Raw genomic sequence first — 13,419 nt, 5'->3', positions numbered from 1 at the left:
GAATTAAAGTGAAGTAGAAGTCTATTTGCGATCAGCGTGTAACTTCCTGATGTCAACACGTCAAATGAAACATGACGTACAGCCTCTGCTGCTGCTGCTGTTGTTTAAATAAAGTTTTCCTTCAAATACATAAAGTACACTGATCTGCTTTTCTATTAATTCTATTCAGTTTTATTTTATTACGCTTTTCTGTTTTTATTATTAATAACTGGTTTATAGTTATTATTTCCTTCCTCGGACTGTCTTTACATGATAACAATGACAAACTTGAAACATCCCCTTTAAGAGGACGCTGTGGTAATATGACCTTGGGAAATGTGTGCATTGTCAACACCAAGAGGACGTACATTCAAATACAGTATCAACACTGGTTTGAACGGGATGGTTTGACACGACTGGCAGATTCACTTTAGAGCAATGTGGATCATAAACCTAGAAGACTGTCACATTTCTCTCTCTCTCTCTCTTTTTCTTTCTTTCTTTTATTTTATTGTTTCTTTTCTTGCCATGTTTTAATTACCAGTTTTAAAAACACACCTACAGAGTACAAGTTGGATCTCTGGGTGGAGTGAGCATTTATAAAATAAGGCCTGTTTCTGTGCTCTCACTTGGTGTCTTCCTCCTCTCACAGCTGCATATGATAGAATCAACAGTTTATTTATTTTTATTTTTTTTACCAAAGCATCAGTCACTTCACAGCGCGTCTGCCATCGTTTCATTGCACTGTAACTTTTCTCCATTTTTGAGGAGGACTTACATGTAGACAGAGGTGAAGGCGATCCTGACCCACCTTAACCTTAATTATATTCCAGCGAACCGTGAACGCCGCACAGGGTTTACAGTGCGGTGAGAAAAACTCATAATTACTCATGAGCTTCATTGCAGAGAGCTCAGCTTGTTGGTTCAGGTTTTCTATAAGAGCTAAAGATATCTGAGCAGTGCCCATCTTACACAGACAAAACATGACTGCAGTCAAATCGATCTCCCAATTCACGTTTGTCGACATAGATATCAAAGTTCTGCATGTTATCTCATAAATTCCAAAAATTCTCTTTACGATCGAGTGGAAAAAAGGCAATAATGACATTGCTTTGTTTACTTGTTAACATTTTTTTTAAAGAAGTTCAACACAACAGTTCCCTATCTGGCTGCTAGTATCTACAATGTGCCGTGATGATGAGTTTGTGAGTTGAATTAATCATTCATTACAGTTTTGTGACGTGGAAATTATTAATCTCACCTTCACATTCAAAACTCACATCCAAAGAAAAATCCACTTCTCCTCAGTCCTGCCTTTAGAACAGAAAGAGAGATCTGAGTTCACTCCAGGACTTTCTCCTACACATTATTTTCAAAGAACAAAATTAATGATCAGTTTTTTTTAATGCTGCTTAGCCATACATTAACCGTGTCTTACTTGATATGTGTGGAGAAAATAAAAATAAAAACTTGTAGCTGTATCACTTCAATATGAACATGCAGATAACACACAAGTTCAAAAGGTTTTGCCTGACAAAGGAGAAAGATCTGTGATGTAGTGAATATGTAAGAACCCCTTCAAGTCCATGTTTGATTCTGCTCCATATTAAAATAAATGTGGATGTTTCTCTGAACACTGATATGTTTTAAGGTTTTAAACGTTTTTTCTACACATTGCACACTGAGGTAGCTGTTCATTGGTTGTCAGTGGGGCAAAAGACATTTTGAGTGGCACGTTTGGGTCGATATGTAATCCAAAACATAAAGGTGGGCATTTTTTAGACAGGTTTACAAAGGAGGAATAAATGCCAAGGTGGCCAAATATTAATGAATAGCCATGTTTCATTCTATTATTTATAAGCTCCAAACGCTTAATTAAGCACGCAAGAAACAAACCATAACTCCCAAGCAGCAACCAGGGGCAGGACCCCAAAGTAGGCTCTGACCATGAGGCCCGCAGGAGAAACAAAAAACTAAATTCACTGTGATTCATATCTGGTTATTATTTTAACCAATTTGAACTAATCCCAGACTTTAGAGGAGAGTTTTGTTTCAGCCCTCAGAAAGAGGAAAAAAAAAACTTTTGCACTTCAAACATGAAGTCTGTTCAAACCGCTTTAGCACGTTCTTGGTTGAACCGGAAATCTTTCAGCTTCATTTGCTGAAATAGATTAGACTTCTGTGATCTGACTGAAAAAGTTGATTTGTTAAACAAAACAAACAAACAGCACACACGCTGGGCTCAGATCAAACTATTTTAAGGTCGTTTTTTAAGGCAGCTGGTAGGAGGTGAAAATTGCTTGCAGAGGAAAAACAACAGATCCTTAAAGCAACGCCTGTTTGGTGTGCGTGTGTGTGTACGTGATGGAGAGAGAGATTTTTTTTGCAGAGTGATTCTGCCCCCTGTTGGGAAAAAAAACCCATCCCCTCCTCCCCTTTCTCTCTCTCCTGAACGCTGTCTGCTGCTTTTATCACGTTTAAATTATTTATTATCTTAACCAGGCTGATCATCATATTTCCTGACACGTTATGCTGCTTGTGCGTGCTGTTTATTTTAAGATCTCCGTGACTGCACGAAGCACAAACTACGGAATTAACCACTTTTGAGAACAAAATAAATAAATGAGAAATCTGAAACCGTTCGTGTGAGCGGAGGGGAATTAAATGTGCAAAAATATGATTGATTAATCCTATTTAAAGGCGCAGAGAAGAGAGGATGCCCTGCAGAAAAATAGCAGGACCATATAGAATCTGTAATTAACGGGTCCCTGTTAAGTACCTCATTAACGAGGTTATATATAGAGCTAATTAAATTGTTGTCCTGCAGAGCCTATATTCTCCTCTTTATCCAGTCATTTCCACGTGTAATCCGTCAGATATGGTGGTGATAAGGACTAAGAAAAAAAAAAAAGAAGAAGCTCTGATGCTAATATGATGATCTCAGGAGGACAGATCCCACCCCTCCACCCCCACTCCCTGTCCCCAGAGGTCAGGACGGGGTCAGTGTCTTGCTCAAGGACACTTCAGCAGGGCGCGTGGGTGCTGGAGCGAGCCCACACCCTTAAAAGACGCAAAAATACGCTCGTGGAAAAAAATGTCGAAAGTTGCCAAGTAAAGGCGTCTTATGATTGTATATTTAAAAAAAAAAAAAAAAAACGATCTGATGGAAATTCAAACAGGTTCGGGGGTGGGGGTGGGGGGGCTAACAAAGAGCACGCGCGTACGGTCACGCGCGCCTCCACGCGGCCGCTGGGTGGCAGTGGTGTGGTTTCTCTCTCTCTCTCTCTCTCTGTCCTGTGGGGAGCTCATAGAGGGAATCATCGGAGGGGAACAAAGAGAGGAGAGGAGGGAGAGATGGGGGGAGGCAGTGTGTGTGTGTGTGTGTGTGTGTGTGTGTGTGAGGGGGTATGTGAGGAAAAGAGGAGGGGGAGGAGGAGAGGAGGAGAAGGAGGGGGAAGAGGAGAGGGGGGGGTCTTCCTTGTGACAGGACATATATGGAAATTTGAATGGCTCACATTCACCTCATCCAGAACGCGCATGCCTGCTCTAATTCACCATCTCTATAACCAACAACCACCATCACTTCCCATATGACTCTGAGCGCGTCACCGGTTTAAAGGCAGAAGCCCTAAACGTGACAGATGTAACGGCGAGAGAGGCTCCGTGCTGATTTCCTGCCTGCAGAGATGTATAGAAGTATACATCCATAGCGGAAAATAAGCTTTGTTACCCCTCTAGAGAGTGCGTGTGTGTGTTTGGTGTGTGTGTGTGCGCATGTGTATGTGTGTGTGCTCATACTCTTGACAATAAAAGCTTTTTGGGGTTCAATGTGATTGCAATTACAGCCTTTAAGCCTGTCTATCACAGTTACAATATGGCAGGCCAGTGTGTGGCGGAGGGATATTAAATGCAAATATCACCTGACGTAAAATTCAATAAGAGGAGCTCTTAATCTTAAACCTGCTGTTCACCTTTTCATGTGTGTCTGCAAAGCCTGGTAAAAATAAATAAAAATAAATATGAAAATATACAAGCTAATATTCTAATATAACAAAAGGTTAATCCGCTAATAAAGGACACAACACACGGGTTGTATGTTTCAATTATAATTCATGAATAATTATTTGGTGCCACGTAAATAAAACATTTAAATGTAAAATAATAAATCCATATTTTAATATTTGTATTATCATCATCATCAGAAATTGTTAGTGAGCCTCTTTTAAAAAAATAAAAAATAAAAAATATATTTATCTAATTGTGCCCATAACTTTTGCAATATTGGCTAAAAATACAAAACAACCCCTGTCCTCACATATCCTCAATTTATTTTTTGGAATTGTCGATATTATTTTTTATTTTTACAGCTACGTAAAAAGCGTGAGAGCTGGTGTTTCCCGGAGTGCGCAGGGGCAGCTGTTCCTCCTCCTGCCTGCCGGTGAATAGCAGCTTCCTGCGGGCTGCTGCTGCTGCTGCAGCCGCTGTCAGGAGCTCGATGTCCCCCTCACGCCCCGATCGGCTCCCCGGCACGGCGGCTTCGCAACAGGCTCGACATGCAACTCGTACAAAGCGAAAGAGCAAGCTTAGCGATTATATATTTGTCATAAAACACATTTACACGTAGAAAAAATAAATAAAGACGACTGTTGTTGCTCTTTTTTTACCCCAAATATATCCCCACGGGTGGACCCGCCATATTTCCCCCTGCCGCACTGACTGAGCACGGCAGGCAGTTTAACACACTTTTGGCTCTGCATTGCTCCACTTCCATCCAAATTAAAAGCATTGCTTTCTCTAACTATGTTATACAAAAGTATCTTAACCTAAAACAAACCTGTGCGGACTCACATCTGTTTTGCAACAGTGTAAAAAAAAAAGTTAACCATTGCTGTTAGTTTTTCAACATCGCCTGTTTGAAAAGTCGTACATTTTCCTCATGATGAGCGCATCAGACAAGGATTTGCCAAAAGCTGTGGCACACTGCGCGCTGTTGTTGAGTGGTTTTATTCAGAACGGAGCTTGCTGAAGCCTCGTTTTAGTCGGTCCACATGTTAAAGCCTCAATCAGAGGCAGAGGTCTGGATCAAAGTGAGTTAAGTGAGTAATTGAACTTTGTGGTTACAAAGGTTATAGTCTCGGTTGACATGTTGCCAGAAAAATCTGCGGGCTGCCCCCCCTTTTTTTTTTCTTCAGCTCCCACAGGTTTGTTTCTGTGTGTGTGTGTGTGTCCCAGGGAAGTTTGCAGTCAGTGCAGAGAGAGGAGGATTTGTAAATGCTGGTCAGGGAGGAACAGATCTGCAGTACTTCATACCTTATCACTGATCCAGCAATAAAAATCCCTGCTTTTCCTTCTTTCACCTGCCTTTTCCATCTTCCAAGGCAGCACACTCTCGTGTTTGGCCATCTGTGTTGGGTCCAGGAGGAATGAAAAGGGGAGGGAGGCTTTGAAACCCCAAAGTGAAGTTGTTACACCAGCAACTGTTTTATCAGCACAGCATCTAAACTCAAGGCCTGTTGTATAGATGCAACAGAAGTCTAAATGACAGCTGAGTATTAAGGGGTTGTTGTGCTCATAAGTGTGACATTGTTGTGGAAAGAATCTGCAAAGATGTTGCTTTAACACAACGCCTTCCTATTTCTAAAGGCTACTTGCATGTTCAAGAACCAACCAAGGTCCCTCAAAACCTCTGTATGTCCTGATTTGTCCTGTAAACTAAATTCTCCTTCAGGCTTGCACAGACCTGAGGCGTAAAATATTTTGTGAAAACCAGAAAAAAAAATGTAGGAAAAGCAACATGGTTTGTCTCCTTTTAGAATAAATACTTTCATATACTGATTCAGCAGCAAACCAAAAACAACAACAGTGCGGTGAATATTTTGCTGCAACCTCAATATTTTGAACCATGACACACAATTTGAGACACACTATACTTCATGCTTGGTGCTGATATTATCAAGATGTTAGAGCAAATAGAATAAACAGAATGTTGACTGTTTATGTTGGAAATTATATAATCATGAAAAGAGAAACAAAATATGTAATATGCATAAAAAAAACAGAAATTATAAATAGATTTATTTGGTAATTTTTTAATAATTATGTTATAGGTAACATCACAAACATGAAATCTGTGCAGACAGACAGACAGAGACACAGGCAGGCGTCCGCTGCAGTCCAAATTAAAACGCTTTACAATCAGGCAGGGTGAAGGACGGCCCTGAGGCGTCTCAGTTTCCTTGTACAGGGGGTCTTAACCGAGGATCAACTTTCATGCAAGCACTCCCAAAGAAGGATGTTTCTTTGTTCTATCAGGACCAGTCCACACAGCCCCCCCACCCACCAACCCACCCCCCCTCATCTGACAAGTGAAAGAGATGAATACACGAGGAAATGTAATTATGAAAGATACAGCATTGCTTCAGAAAAGCCCTGAGAAGACCATTTATACACTGTGACATACATGCAGGGCCTCTCGTACTGTGCAAGAAAAGACAGTGATTATAAACATCCTTTATGCGGTCATTCATTTATTAAAGTAACAGTGTGGACTCTCTGTCAGTCCAGTGTGGCCACACAATAAATAGAAAATATTTACTTTTCTGTTTCCTCCTCCTTCTACATTCCTCACCAAACGGAGGGTTAATTGAAGATGGTAATGTGGAGTATATAAGCGCAGGTTCATTGTTTGGTGATGCAAAATGTAGCCGATGTGTGCAGAAATGCCGCTCTCTCTCTCTCCGAGTGGCCGCTGTTGGTTTGTGTGGAATGAATACAATGTTGGACACAAAAGGAGCACAGCAGAAAGAAAAGTGTCAATCTCTACCTGACTCAGAGCCCATTATAGGGTGAGAGAGGAGACAGAGACTGACTCAGAGCCCATTATAGGGTGAGAGAGGAGACAGAGATGTGTGTCTGTGTGTGAGTGTGTGTGTGAGTGGGAGAGGCACAGAGAAAGACACCCAAAGGTGGATAAAGCGCAGCATCCATTCACTGTCATGATCAGCAGCCATTATCAACAGCCTGAGCTGGTTGCCAATCAGACTGAATTATTCTGCAGTGAATCGACTTGCAGAGAGTTGACCAATGACTGTTTCCTTTACAAAGAAACAAACACTAACTCTGCCCGGTCTGATTTCATTTCCTACCCTTTCTGTCACTCCTTTCATTGATTGGCTCCTGTGCTTTCAACTAGAACCTCTCTTTTATCAATCCCACCCTCCTTTATTCCCACTGTTGTCTCTACTTGCTGTTTTCCCTTTTGTCCACAGTGCCCAGCTCTTCCTTTTTTTTTTGTGCTCATGGCTGAGCAGTGATGAAATCTGTGGTCCCTGTGGCAACAGGCGCTCATAATGTATCCATGTATGTAAGTGTATGAGCGTGTGTGTGTGTGTGTGTGTAGTTTTCAGGGCAGGGCAGCGCAAGCAGCAGTCTGATCCATACTAATGTTCATTGATAGGAAAATCAATGGTGCATTGATCCAGGACTTGGCTCTGAGAGAAGGAGGAGGGATGCAAGTGTGAAGACTAGTGGAAGAGCAACAGAAAGAGGAAGAGATGGAGAAAGAACAGTAGAGGAAGGAAAGGATTAGGCAGATGAGGGTGAGTAAAGAGGGGAAAAAAAGGAGGGAATAAAGAAAGAAGTTCAATTCACTGCAGGCCTCTGTGTGTCAGGGATGAGGCAGAGATGAGGCTCGAGTCTTGGTGGCTGCTGTTGGGGGTGGATAACTATATGTGTGAACAACCTGTCGTGGCCTAACTATTCTCTTTTCTCTCTCTGTCTCACAGAACTGCTCTTGAGAGTGGATGAACAAGCCTCAAATGGAACCTGAGAAGAGAAAAAAAAGAGGAGAAACAGGAGAGGAGAGGAGAGGAGGAGGGGAGGGAGAAAATCAATTTTCCCAGACAGAGGCAGGCTGGTCTAATGGAGGTCTAAAAGAAGAGGAGGAGGAGAGGACATATTTTCCTCTGATTACCTCCTGTAGCCTCTCTGGCAAACCTTGAAAGCTAGCATCGCTACAGCAGCCTCACTCGTCCGACCTTTTCGCAGAAGGTATGGAGTCCAGTTGCTTCTTCCGCTCGGTAGCAATCAGGCTTTGAGGTGGAGAGTGCGGCTTAAAAATCCCAACATGCAAAATGACAAGGAAATGGCAATCAATCGGGCCTAGCAGACGTTGTACTTTCAGGAAATGATTTCTCCTTAAGCAGATATGCACAATTTTCTCTTTACGTTGAACTCTCAACAATTGTGGAACATTTTGAGGCCACTTCTAAGCTAATTTCTTCTTCTTTTTCACTCACTAAGCTGCCCTTTGTGGAAGTTATGTAACCCCTACATCTCTTAGAGAGAGCTTTATTAAATGGATAAATGTTTCCATTTGGCTGAGATGACCCATTTATAAAGTATAAAGGAAGGAAATTTGTCATTAGTGTCCCGGACAAATTAAAGTAGATATCTAGAGTACTCTTTTGCTTGCGATTCCCCGCTTGGACGGCCTGTCTGATGTCATATGAGCAGGTCACTATGTTAAATTTCCTGCTACAGGCTTTATTATTATAAATTGGTGAGTGAAGTGGACATTCAGTGCAATGCAGAAAATGCAGGCAGTGATTTGTTCCAGTTCTAGCTGAGTGAATTTTAAATCTTGTTTATGGCTCTCCTCATAAAGTAAAATGCATGTGCAATGGTAGATCATTTGCTGGAGTATTACCAAACTTATGCCTGACAAAGAGAGCAATAAATCTAAGGATTTTTGATACGCCGTGTTAAATTCCTTAAGAACCGATGAAGCAAAATTGTCTCAGTTGGTGCATGTATGACAGCCTCCATTGACTACCGACTGTGAGGTAAACCTGCTGTCTTTCCAACAAAAATGTTGCCACAAGCCATCTGAAGTAAAAGCCCAAAAGGCCGTGACCTGCTGAAGAAAAAAAAAGGGACAAAACAGGCACAGATGTAGCTCCAAAACTACAAAACCCCTCCGACAGCCACTGTACGTCTGCCTCTGTCGATTCGTGATGTGCTCATTAAACTTGCGAATGTTCGACCAGCTATTAAACAACATTTCAATGAACTTTTCCTTTTCTTTGGAAGGCTTACTGTACAAATACAGTGGTTCTTTCCCAGGGAAAGGAAAAAGGCTCCAAAGGGTTTTGAAAAGCTATTAAATGTAGCTGAAGGAGAGCTTGTAACCCACTGTCTGTCTGTCTGTTACTGTTTTTCTGTCACTCCCTCCCTGTCTCCCTGGCTCTTTGTGTTTTTCTGTCTCTCGGCCTGTCTCTCTCGGCCTGTGAGGTGAAAGTGGCTTCCATGGTAACGGCACACTCTGTTTATGCCACGACGTCTCACTTCATCACAAGCTGTTGATGGCTTTGATTTGCATGCGTGCCCGTGTGAGTGTGTTTTTGTGTGTTTGCCCCCCCCCCACCCCACCCCATCTCTGCAAAATACTCCCTAAAACACACACACACACACACATCATACAGGTGTTTGTGGTGAGACTAATAAGACAGGTTAAAACTATAATCTACAGACAATTGATGCATCACTTATCTGGACGCTTTTATCTTTAAGTTCTCTTTATTTATCACACAAGATCAGGATAAACTGCTGTTTGTCTTTGTCACTGGTTTTAAGTCTGCACACAAAACCAAAAAAAAACTCTCTTGCGATGCTACAAAAGCACCAACATGTGCATTTATCTAGTGAAAACTCCCATATGGCGTTTAAGTTGAACAAAACCATAAAAAGGAAATTGGCACTTTAGCTGTTTAAGATTAAAAATGTAAATTTAATCATACTCATTTCCTCATTCTGCGAGCCGATCCTGTACACTTAACCACTTAAATTAGCAGCAGAAACAATGATTATGACTTCTTTTCACCAAAACCAGTCGCCCTCAATTAGTGGAGTAGGGGTGAGGGGTTGGAGAGTAGGGGATATGAGAGCGGGAGGGAGGGAGAGAGGGAGGGCCTGGCTAGCCGGACCCCCTGCAGGGCAGAAAGGGGGGAAAATGGATTCCATACCAGGAAATCCATTAGGGCAGGGAGTGGCGTGGAGCTGGCAGCACAGAGCGGTCGCCGTGTTCTTTAAAAATTCCTCATTAGGTGTAATTTCTAAATTACAATCAGCATGGGCAGAATGAGAAGGCGAGGATCTGACCAGCTCATCAGGATAATCAGGGTAATAGCATGATTTGGAGTGTGTGTTGGAGCAGAGAGAGAGACAGAGATGAAAACCAAAGAGAGCAGAGGAGGATGGATGGTGAATTTTAATTCTGCTGCTGCTGGACACTGACTTTCGGACGCTTTTTCGATTTTCTTTCTTTCTTTCTTTTCTTTTTTTTTTTACCTCTAAATGATGTATGTAATTGCCGCTGTGAGGTTGGATGGCTAAAGCAACAAGCTACAAGCTAATGGACTTTCAGAAGTGTGTCTTCAACAATATCTCTCTTCCTCTCTTGCCATCATCTTTGCCCTACACCTCTGAATAAGCCAGACGTGGAAAAAATTGGTGAAAGTGAAGCGAAACAGTGGAAAAGGAGGAAGAAGAGGGACAGAAAAAAAGAGGGTGGAGAGTGAGAGAGGAGAGAGGGAGTGAGGGGCCTCTGTAAGGGAGAGAGAGAGAAGGGGAAACGGCGGGAGGGGAGGAGGGAGGGGAGGGAGGAGAAGAGGTTAATTTGCACATATTAGAGAGGGCAGGATTTTTCATTAAAAAGAGATTGAAGTTGATATATGCCTGTGCGCTCCTGACACACTGTACACTCTGATTGTGTTAAGTCCTTGACAGAACAAAGGATTTCCCCCCTTCTCTCTCTCTCTCTCTCTCTCTCTCTCTCTCTCTCTCTCTCTCTCACCATCTATCTCTAACAGCCATTGCAGCCTGGCTGCAGCTCTGGCAGCATTTTTGTAGCTTTATGGAGCTGTTTCATGGTGAATAGTAGCTCAGACAGAGTGTCATATCACCTCAGGAGCCCCCCCTTCAATGCATATGCATACACTTTACACTTCCCTATGGTAATCTCCATGTCCATGCAGAGGGGGAAAAAGGCTTTCATGCATGCATGCTACCTTTCGATTTGAGTGTGTGTGTGTGTGTGTGCATTGACTGCTGGTCAAAGGCTTCAGCATAACATTTTGTTCTCCCTCCTCACTGCAAACAGGAAGCACAAGAAGCCGACGCCTTTTGATACCCATTCCTATTCCCTGTGACTGAAGGAAGCGTTTAATAAAGTTACTTGTTTAGGTGATTGGTGGTTGGACACTGACAAAGCTTCCAGTCCATTATTCAAGGCTGACATTTACTCAGGTAAGCTGATCTGGTGTCTGCTGGTGGCCCGAGGCAAAGTTCTGCCTGCAGGAGAAACAACAGACGCAATAATAACAACACTTTTTCATGATCTTTTGTTTAGGACACACGCAACTGGTATAAATCACTCCTTTCTTTTTTCCTTTCTCCTCCCTTTCTTTTATCTTGTTTTCCTCCGGCCACATCTGTCATTCCACGCTGGAGGGTTATACATGATCTTTGACCTTAGTTAGCGCAGCCCTTGAGACCTGTTCCACACAGACACACACACACACACACACACACATACGTACAAGCCTGCACACACAGCATAGGAGATATTGATTGGTGATAGATAGATAGAGCAGGGCGGGCCTGATAAGGAGGCCATATTTGATGTTTGTTCTGGCAGTTGAGAGAGAGGCAGAGAGAGATTAAATCACAATGAGCAGCCTGCTCTGTCCTTGGCTTCGTCCCCACTTGAGGCTTTACAGGAGTTTAGGGGTCGAGCTTAAAGGATGACGGGTGAGGGATTGTGGACAAGGGGCGCCTGGCCCGCTTAAATCCACTGTGGTAAGAGCCATTGATTAAGATGCACTGCAATGTTATTCAAGGGTGTGTTTTTGTGCAATCCAAGGTTTTCACCATCGCAAGCTTTTAGATGCACAACAACAACTGCTCCTATTCTGAAGACAGATCTTTGTTTGGCCTCCCTTGTCCTCCCTGTACAATGTAGTGGACTGATTGGCAGGCATCAATACATGTCTGTAGGCTCACAATGGGTGTGAGCTCAGGTCTTGTTCCCTTCAACACACACACCCACACACACACACACACACACACACACACACAGAGCTCATTCATCCTCTGCTGCTCTGCATATCTTTCTGCTTAAGATTTTTTTTTTTTAAGCCATAATGAACAAACTGGTTTTTGCTGTTTGAGTGTGGCCTATTTTCATAAGCATTTAAAGGCAGTATATAAACCCATAATAAGCACTTTACAACACACTATAATGAAGTTGTTACAGGACAATGACGTAATAATGATAGGTGCTAAAACAGTTGCACAAGTAGAGAGGAGATATAAAGTCAGCAAATGTCACTTACACAGCAACAACTATCGGTTAACGCTTATATTAGCCGCCACACTGGTCATACCAGACAAAGTAACACTGTAGCAACAAAAGCCCTGAGTGTACCGACCAAAGTATTTCTTATGATTTCAACATTTTATTTGCAGGAAGAAGAAAGTGTTATGTCTATTTTCATAAGTCACACAGAGTCACTTTAAGTGTTTATGTACTTGTCAACAATTGTATAAGTTAAGAACACAGCTATAAACATGAACATACATCAAGTGTTTATACAAATCACTCACAGGCGGGTTTATAACTGTTAATGAATGTGTTGAAAGCTCATGAAGTCATATGTTGCATTGTTCAACTTTATATGTTGAGTTATTGTTGACAAATGAATTAATAAACACTTCGGAATGTTCTTATATCTGCTTACATCTAAACAATAGTACGTAATGTATGTATATGATTATTTATTAATTGTTCCTATGCCGCATATAAATGATACATGAGGTTTAAATAAAGAGTTCAACATATTGTGATGAAAAACCTTCTATTCATAATATAAAATGTCAGGATGCAATGTGAAAATTAGCTCACACGTTAAAATGCTTGTGTATGCTCTAAATTCACATGTGACAGCATTTCCCTCTGGAGCAAACCTACACAGATAATCTTTTGACTACAATTTTGTGCACAGGGTCAACTTGTGATAAATCCATAACAGCATTACAATTTAAAGTTAAAGGTCTTGTCCTATTGATTATTACATACGTGTAGTTAAATCAAAAAATGGACCAAACTCCTTTCTGGCAGCACAGTGACCTGAGAGTCCCCTTTTACATATGACCAGAGCCAACCCAGGATCCAAATCCCCTGGTCGGAAAAAAAAGGCAGCATGTGTACGTATGAAAGGCTGTATATGTTGGCCAGTGTGTGCGCGGTCTCAAGGGTTGGGAGATTATGTCGACAAAAGGTGCACCTGGTGCTTTAGATTGAGTTTCTCTCCTCCCCTTCCTCCCTTTATCCCTCTTCCATCCCCCTCTCTCCTTCTCCTCTGGCCATTTCAAACATTACCC

This window comes from Larimichthys crocea, chromosome XXIII (genome assembly GCF_000972845.2).
Source record: "Larimichthys crocea isolate SSNF chromosome XXIII, L_crocea_2.0, whole genome shotgun sequence".
In the NCBI taxonomy this organism is placed as follows: Eukaryota; Metazoa; Chordata; class Actinopteri; family Sciaenidae; genus Larimichthys; species Larimichthys crocea.
Note: the sequence above shows the minus strand (reverse complement) of the source record.